At 38.8% G+C, this 8,849-nt stretch overlaps 6 non-coding genes across 6 annotated transcripts; 3 read left to right on the top strand and 3 right to left on the bottom strand.

Moving 5' to 3' along the window:
* Positions 1–2,728: 2,728 nt before the first annotated feature.
* Positions 2,729–2,801, top strand: trnak-cuu. The gene has a single exon. It is a non-coding gene; the product is annotated as a tRNA-Lys (tRNA).
* Positions 2,802–3,058: 257 nt separating this feature from the next.
* Positions 3,059–3,132, bottom strand: trnan-guu. The gene has a single exon. It is a non-coding gene; the product is annotated as a tRNA-Asn (tRNA).
* Positions 3,133–3,384: 252 nt separating this feature from the next.
* trnak-cuu lies at positions 3,385–3,457 on the top strand. Its single transcript has one exon. It is a non-coding gene; the product is annotated as a tRNA-Lys (tRNA).
* Positions 3,458–4,066: 609 nt separating this feature from the next.
* trnak-cuu lies at positions 4,067–4,139 on the bottom strand. The gene has a single exon. It is a non-coding gene; the product is annotated as a tRNA-Lys (tRNA).
* Positions 4,140–4,253: 114 nt separating this feature from the next.
* Positions 4,254–4,327, top strand: trnan-guu. The gene has a single exon. It is a non-coding gene; the product is annotated as a tRNA-Asn (tRNA).
* A 437-nt stretch (positions 4,328–4,764) lies between these two features.
* trnan-guu lies at positions 4,765–4,838 on the bottom strand. The gene has a single exon. It is a non-coding gene; the product is annotated as a tRNA-Asn (tRNA).
* Between the last annotated feature and the right edge of the window lie 4,011 nt (positions 4,839–8,849).

Genomic DNA, 8,849 nt, shown 5'->3' with positions numbered 1-8,849 from the left:
AAACCCTCGGGGATCAATAAAGAATTTCTGATCGTGACTGTGATCGATCACTCAGGCTTCGAAGCACTGTTTGTATTTAAACCCTGTCCTGGTTATGAGGCCAAACTTTCTTCAGACAGAGGCTACATACATTTGACTCTGTGGTGTTTTTTTTTTTTCTGTTGTACTTATTTAATTTCTCTTCCTTTTGTGATAAAACACCCAAATGGTGCAATGTAACTAAAACATATACTGTAGTAGTCTACTGTACTTACTTAGCTTGAATATTTTCACTTTCTGATACTTTATACTTGTGCGCTACTTCAGAGGGAAACATTGTACTTTTAGCCCACTGCATTTATCTGACAGCATAGAAGTTAATTTGTCGATTAACATGATCAGTAGATGCTATCTACAACAACGCTATCTAACTCTTGGATGACTGCAGTTTTTAAAAATACTTTAGCTTACTTACTGTTAACAGCTGTTTTAATTTATAACGGAAACGTGCGTATTTATACATGATCTTACTTATTTGTAGCATTGAATTTTTTAACATTCATGGTCGACTGTTACACATTTTCTTTCTCTGGTATTATTTACTGCTGTATTTGCTTTGGTTAGCACCTATCTGGGCTGACGCGTGGTTTTATCTGTGAATGTATTTTCTTGTCCGCGAAGCTGAAATGTGCACAATGGGCCCAATCAAACGTTCTCCTTGGAGACACTAAAGTTCATCAAATCTAATCTAAACCTCCTACAAACACATGACAGCAACATGATAATAATACTTGTTATTCATGTAGCCTATGTATGTACTGATTATTTCTAAGAGGGGCCAGTCTGCCTGATGAATTTGGCCTACATACGTTTTTTTTGGCATATTACGTATCGATTACCAATTGCTGATTCACAGATAATTGTTGAAGGGTCGTCACAAAGTTATCTCTGAATTACAGGTGTGCTCACACATTTAATACAAAAATAATACATAGAAATTGTGAGAAAATTTCTTTGTAAAGGAAGAGCAGATAACATCTTCATGTACAGCTACATTTTATTTATTTATCGAAAGTTACGTCATGTGCGTTAGATGTTTTTTTTTTACCCAGCAGCTCCTCGACTTGCAGTCCAGCTCTCCCGGATGGAGCAAAAAAACGTGAAGGTAACCGAGCATCTCCTATCAGGCTGTGTCGCACAGTTAAACTTTGTTATAACGTTGCTTTGTTTATTCATGAAGGTTAAGTGTATCTATCGGGTAAGTTTTCGGCTCGTAAAATACATTTTTACACGTCTCTATTTTAGTTTTTTGAGGCCCAGCAGGCAGCACCAACGCCCATCAAGCTAGGTTTGAGATGTCAGCTCGCTAACGTCCAACACGTCTTCACGGTAAGAATCTGATTATTATCAAACTAAATTTGAATGATTGGTTACGATTAAACAGTAACACTAAATGATACGTGTTTGTTGGGTAAAATACTCATGGTAATGTAGGAGTAATTACCGCGTAACCTGTAACTGTGGAGTTCTGTATGCTAACTTTGACATCTGCGATCTGCGCACATGGGGACGTTAGCTTAAAACTTCACCATTAATTAGCTTGTCTCGACTTTAAGGGCTTAGGTTGTAACTTTAGTTAATACTCAAGAGTTTAACCGCCTACGTTGGTATTTTGTATGCTTAGTTTGTTTGAAACATGCTGTGTAAAGAACTAATTGGGAAATATTGAGAAAATGGAGGCAGAGTCAGTAACAGTAGAAACTAACGCAAGTTCAGGTCGTCTCGTGGTCGATGGCGCACATCGTATTGCGCTGTAGTTGAGGAATAGACGACTTTCTCTTTCTTTTACAACAAAATAGTGTATACTTTTTATCGAAAGTGGGGGGTTTTTGACATGGCGGAAACATTTTCTTAGCGTTATTTAATGGGGCACAATTTTTTGTTATTTGGTACATATGGCAGCAAAGTTGATGATATGTAAATATTTCTAATACTCTCTTTCTACTGTATGCTTATTTAATCAATTACTCAGAGAGCTAAGTTACTAAGTGGGTGTCTGAGGCTAATTAGTTGACAAAAAAACCATTCACAGCGTACGTTTGACTAGTGAAAGTCATGTTTTTAGTGATTCTTCATGCATCACATCACTTCCTCACAAAGTTGTATTGATGAAATTTAATAATTTTATACATTAATCTCACCAAGCCCAAACATTTAAAATCTAAACAGACCATTCCCAGCCATCAAACCAAAACTTTCGCTATACAGAGAACACAACTCGCACATAATTGGTCACAAAAAAGCCATGCTTAAAGCCACATAACTGCAATTGTAAAGAAAGAAAGCACTCGCAGGGTCACTCATGCATGTATGTGCTATGTGGCTTCTCAAGGGACAGAACAAAATAGCATAATACATTCAAACATTACATAAAAATAAATATAATTCTCATAAAATAAATAACCAAAGTACCTTATTTCTGAACAACAATAGCCATGCATGCACATTTTTTCTGAGCATTTGCTGAATAGTGATACTCAACTCACACAAGATCACATTTGACCTCACTAAACTGTATTACACCATGACCAAGACTCAATGTATGCATGACAAAAAAGTCTATTGTAGCTTTAAAGTTACAGTTAATTGGTTTAATAATGGAAAGGCTGAAATTTATGCAGTCCCCGTCCAAATTTAAGGACCTGCAAAGGGGCCCATTTAAGCCCAACCCCCAAAGTTTTCATTGGCAGCCCGGCTAGCTCAGTCGGTAGAGCATGAGACTCTTAATCTCAGGGTCGTGGGTTCGAGCCCCACGTTGGGCGCTATCCTTTTCTAAATTCAATTGTTTGTGAATTTCTAAAACAAATGCATCAACAACAATCACATTCTATGATAATTATGATAATATTTCAAAGCTTGTAAGAGCAAAGATTAAAACTGCAGGGACTGAAGGTCTTCTGTTGTGAAAGCATACATGGGTTGTCCCATCCTTTTCCCTTCCCCCACTGTCCACACAATGACAGTTTTAGGTGTAGTCAGTCTTCTTTCTGGTTTTGTGTTGAGCGTGAAAGAAAAGCTACGTCCCTGGGTGGGCTCGAACCACCAACCTTTCGGTTAACAGCCGAACGCGCTAACCGATTGCGCCACAGAGACCCTGTGGGCCTTGAACACTCACGACAAGTCTAATCATGTGCTCTCTGTGGCGCAACCTCTGGAAATGGCACAAATTCCATGACCATGAGTCAAAGACCAAGTGAAAAAGAAGTAATACAGTTATACAAAATACAAGACATTGCCTTTGGAATATCCTTTCTTAAGCGAAATCCGTCCGGAGCTACAGAGAACATAGTGGACATGTGGGCCAGATTTACACAATCCCAACCCTACTGCCAATGTTGCACACCAGCCCGGCTAGCTCAGTCGGTAGAGCATGAGACTCTTAATCTCAGGGTCGTGGGTTCGAGCCCCACGTTGGGCGCATCCCTTTTAGACTGCAGTTGTCAAGGCACTGTTACACTTCAATCAATTGCATAATTGTTAGATTCCACAATCTAGGGAATTTTAACTAAATCATTTTTCAGTGGAAAAGCTGAATGCAACTAGCTGACTTCTAAAGTGCAATTTATACTTCTGCGTCAAATCGACGGTGTAGGCTACGGGGCTACGCAGAGGCTACGCCGTCGCCTGACTTGCACCTCCTTCAAAATGTAACTGCACATCGAGTCAACGCGGACCGTAAGCTCTGGGTAGCCTCGCAGTGCCTCCAAAGCTGACCAGAACTACCCCGCGCTTTAAAGTAACTTTTACTAGCGGCCAAAACGGCAGCGGTGAGCGAAACCGGAAGTTAGCCTGCTCGGCCGCCAAAAGTCATCACTGTTGTATCGCTGCTGCCGACTAGCATTTGGGGGTGTAATCGCAGAATGACAGACAGACCTACGCACAAGTATAAATGCATGGCTACGTGCGTAGCCTACAGTGTAGGTACACATGTAGACCCTACGCAGGAGTATAAATGGGCCTTTAGCAGGTGCTAGTGCAGGACACTTGGATAAATGTCATGACCAAGGACAGGATAATTAAAATGCGACGCCCAACGTGGGGCTCGAACCCACGACCCTGAGATTAAGAGTCTCATGCTCTACCGACTGAGCTAGCCGGGCTGCGTAGCTCCCCTCCCCCCACACCTCTTTCTGTGATAGTGAGAAGCCTGCGTGGCTCCCCCTGTTTGTGCTCCATCCCCCATGAATCAGAAGTCCAGTGTGGGTGACTACATGGTCTCTGTGGCGCAATCGGTTAGCGCGTTCGGCTGTTAACCGAAAGGTTGGTGGTTCGAGCCCACCCAGGGACGAGAAGCTTTTCCTCCTAGTCCACTGTAGCCTAACATGAGAGTCCTTGTACTTTACTTATGTTGAAACATGCTTTGATTTTTACAAGCAATAAGACGTTGTTTCACTAAATATAAAAGAATGAGTCCCAACCTATGTTGTAAATTCAAATTCAAATAATGCAGTTTGAAATTGCTTTGTGATTGTTCTTAAAAAACAATGCCAGTACCTATTATTTTTAGTACTATATTTATTAAGTAGTCCATTGACAGTGATATATTTTAAATTTATGAGCAAAGATTCAAAGTGCAGAGACTGTCGTTGTTCTGACAAAGCTGTTACGAAACCCTCTTCTTTCTGCCTCTTTCCCTCCCCCGTTGTTCCTATTGTTTACCCAGTGGTTGTTTCATGTCTAGTCTGTTTTCGTTCTGGCTTAGTGTTGAGGTTGAAAGAAAAGCTACGTCCCTGGGTGGGCTCGAACCACCAACCTTTCGGTTAACAGCCGAACGCGCTAACCGATTGCGCCACAGAGACTGGTGACCCAGCCACACAAAGGTTTGGCTTATAACTTCTAAATAGTGAGCAGATAAATAGTGTCTGTTGTATAGAGTATATTTGTCTCTTTGGGCAAACCCACTTGCTACTCTGCTTTGCTACCCCCAATGTTGCCTTGATGGTGTGGTGTAGGGCTTGTCTGTTGATCCCCGGGTCTCTTAAAAGCCTTATGCTGGTTTCACACACAGTGCGAATTTTAAACTTGCAGTTTGACCGCTGGATTACTTGCACAAGTCTTCACACACAACGCGACAATGTGAATAAACACAACCATCCATTACAAATAACTACACCATGATGCCAATGAGTTAAAAATATTAATTCATGCTTTGTCAAGTATGTCAGCAAGATTACAAGAAAAGCTTTTTTATATGGCGTTCAGATCTATCAGGGCTATGCTAATTAATGCTAATTAAAAAATAATGAAAAATTGTATGACATCACTCCTCATCCTAATTAGGTCATCCACACAGTTTAATCAGAGGAAGGATGACAACTTGGAAGGTGTTCTTGTATTTGAATGGGAGAGGGAGAGTGAAATAGTTTAGTAGTCACTGTGAGTTGTGGAAAAGGAAAATAAGTTGTTTTTGATACATTTGTAATGGAAGAAGATTAGGGCCACATGTGAAAAATGGATTTGAGTTCTGAGTTCTTTTGAGTTCTGACACTCACTTTGTGCTCCTTTTAAAGTATTTTCATGTAAACAAAACAAAAACATCTCTCTTTGAATTGATTGAAAACATATGTGGGGAAAACAACTTTTATAATTAAATACATAACTATAAATAAATAAATTAAAATTAAATAAATTAAAATAACTGTAATGGCTCTCATTACAATCCTTAAGGGCTCATAAAACCAGCAAAAAAATATCTGTCCCTTAGGGCAAGTTCTTGGCCAAGAAATGTTAACTTTGCTAGGTTTGAAACATGTACGTAGACTTGTTACCACATTCCCTGAAGTGCTGAAAAACCTCTGAGGGTGAACTAGGGCTGAATGATTTTGGAAAATAATCTAATTGCGATTTTTTTTTCCCCCCCAGTATTGCGATTTTTAAGCTCTTTACCTTCTGTATTATTCAAAATGGACAAACAGTAAATCAGAGTATAGTTTGACCAACACAATATTAGATAGATTAAACATACACTGTACTTTCTTGTGGATCAGGCCTGTGTTATGATGAAACTGGGTGATGCATGAATTATTATTATGAGCAATGGTGGAGAATCAAAGCATCAAATTTTACTAATGAGAAAAATAATTTGAGTCAAGTCATTGCATCAAATAATGATATAGTATCATCAGGTCGGCTTACCTACAGACCACAAGAAAAACTAAGTTCACCACAGTGTATTATACAGTAAGCGCTCAATACAAAACCCACAGTTCAACCACCAATTAGTGAGTCCTTATCACGAATGATGAGGATGAGCATGAAAGATGCTGTTGGAGTGGGGCTTGGATTTATTTTGAGCAAACTGCCAAATGATCGCTTTGTCTTTTTTTCGCTGGGTGGCTCCATGGTCTGGACCTCTGTTCTCAGAAGGTGTCCCCTCCTTCTGTGCTGAGTCTTTCATTTCTGACATGATCCTGCTCTTGATGTCCTGAACTTTTTCACTGCTGATGTAGGTGAGCCTACATCACCTTGAACCTGGGGTCCATGAAGGATGCGATGTCCAGAAGTTCTTGTGTTCCTGGGTCATCATTATTATTATTATCATTATATCATAGTGTTTTTAGCTAAAGCTAATTTACGACACTTGTCCCTAGTAGGGCTTTTTGAATAAAAAATACAGTTTAACAAAACAAAAAAAATAAAAATAAAAATTAAGTAAAATGGAAGAAAATAAAAAATGATAAAATATATACAGATTGGGCAACAATTGCCTTTTGACACTGATCGGGTGATGGATCTGGTCATTTAAGCATTTGAAGACCACTTTATATACAGGTATTACCAGATGCATACACCACTGTGTCATCTGCATACATCTGTAGACCTATATCTGGGCATACCACATCTGGCAAGTCGTTGATGTAGAGACTGAAGAGTATGGGTCCCAAGACCGTGCCCTGGGGAATCCCTGTTTTGATTTTAAGACAAGCGGATCTCACATTATTGATCACAACACACTGTTCACGGCCTTTTAAATATGATTCGAACCAGGACATTGACTGTTTGGATAAATTAAACTTAACTAGTTTTGAAATTAAAGTGTTATGATTTACTGTGTCAAATGCCATTTTTAAATCTAGGAATACTGCACCAACTACATTTTCCTTGTCAAGTGATTGTTTGATATTTTCAATTAATAAACAAGTAGCGGATTCTGTAGAATAGTTGTGCCTGAATCCAAATTGCAGAGGACTCAGATACTGGTTTTCAAGTACATGAGTTGTTCTGAGACAATCTTCTCTAAAAGTTTAGACAAAACTGGTAGAAGACTGATAGGTCTGGAAAAAGACATTTTGTCATCTCCTGATTTATAAATCGGTATTACTAGAGCATTTTTCCACCCGTCTAGGAATTGCCCAGATTTAATGGAAATATTAACAAGATTAGTGAGGGGCTGGACCAGAATACTATACTATATTTTTTAAGAAAAGCTGTATCTAAATTAAAAATATCTTTTGAAAAGGTGGTGTTTAGGTCCTGTATAGCTTTCAAAACAGCTGTCTGACCGACCTCCCTAAGTTGAAATGAATTCTCTTGATCTTCAGGCAGGTATACTGTTGTTAAGCCTATATCGTTCCAGCATGGAAAGCTTGATGCAAGGTTGTTAACAGACTGTATGAAAAAGTTGTTGAATTCATTAGCAACTTGTGCACAATCAGTGATGATGTGTTCACCCATTTTAAGTTCATATTTGTTTTAGGTGGCATTACCCTTTGGATTTGATAGGCTGTTCAATTGCCTCCAAATTGATTTGCCATTTCCTTTAGCCTCTGATAGAGCTTGAATATAATGATTTGATTTGGACATTCTAAGTTCTTTAACAACTTGGTTACGCAAGCCTTTAAATAATTTAAAATCAGTGTCCCTTCGGGTCTTGATAAAAGATCTCTCCTTTTCATCAGTTTTCTAATATTATTGTTCATCCATGATAGCTGAAATTTTCTCTGGATTTTTTTTCGCTTTTTAATGTATTTATCAACAGTACTCTCAATAGTGGACATAAGCTTATTACAGTAGTCGTTTACTTGATCATATTGTTGGAGCTCATCCCAGTTAACACCCTTTAACTCATTCTCAAATTCAGTCAGCTTTTTACAAGGTATTACAAGTTTAAATGAATTCTGATTTGGATTTAAAAACCTAGTCATTCTTTTCTTTGTCAGTTTTCTTGCAATTAAAATCATATTATGGTCCGATAGACCAGTGACTAAATTATATGTTTTTATGATTCTGTCAGGTTTGTTCGCGAAAATTAAATCTATTAGTGTTTGAGTATTCCTGGTGATACGTGTAGGGGCTTCGATCATTTGAATGACGTCATGTTTGGATGCAAGATTTAAAAATTTTTTCCTATAGTGTTTGTCTAGCCAATTTATATTAAAATCTCCGAAAACAAGCACCTCGTCCTTGTGCTTAAAGTTCTTTAACATGTTTAAATGACCTCCCAGAATACCTTTAGGTTTTACCATGTAGTCCCAAACCACTTTGGCATGATTAACAGTTTGAAAGAATAAAGTCTGTTTCTGTTTGGTCAGTGCCTGTTGCAGTTGTCTATTTCAACTTAATAATATTCAGACAGTTGCCAAAGCACTGAAGTCTGACCCAGTGGTTGAGTTCTGTGGCTTTCACAATGTTTGGCCCATTGTAGGTGGTGATGCAAACCAACTGCTCTTCCCGCAAATGCCAGCTGGCCAAAGCATCACATAGTCCGCACGCAATGTTTTCTCCGGTGTGTTGTCCGGGGAAGTAGGTTGTCTGTAGACATTGCGTTTTCAGTTCAAAGTCTTGATCCAGAATGTGCACAGTGAGGCTGA

The sequence above is a fragment of the Micropterus salmoides genome, unplaced genomic scaffold (genome assembly GCF_014851395.1).
Source record: "Micropterus salmoides isolate LMB-PRFRI ecotype aquatic unplaced genomic scaffold, ASM1485139v1 Ms_hic_scaffold_2, whole genome shotgun sequence".
Lineage (NCBI taxonomy): Eukaryota > Metazoa > Chordata > Actinopteri > Centrarchiformes > Centrarchidae > Micropterus > Micropterus salmoides.
Note: the sequence above shows the minus strand (reverse complement) of the source record. Positions and strands in the feature narration are given on the sequence as shown.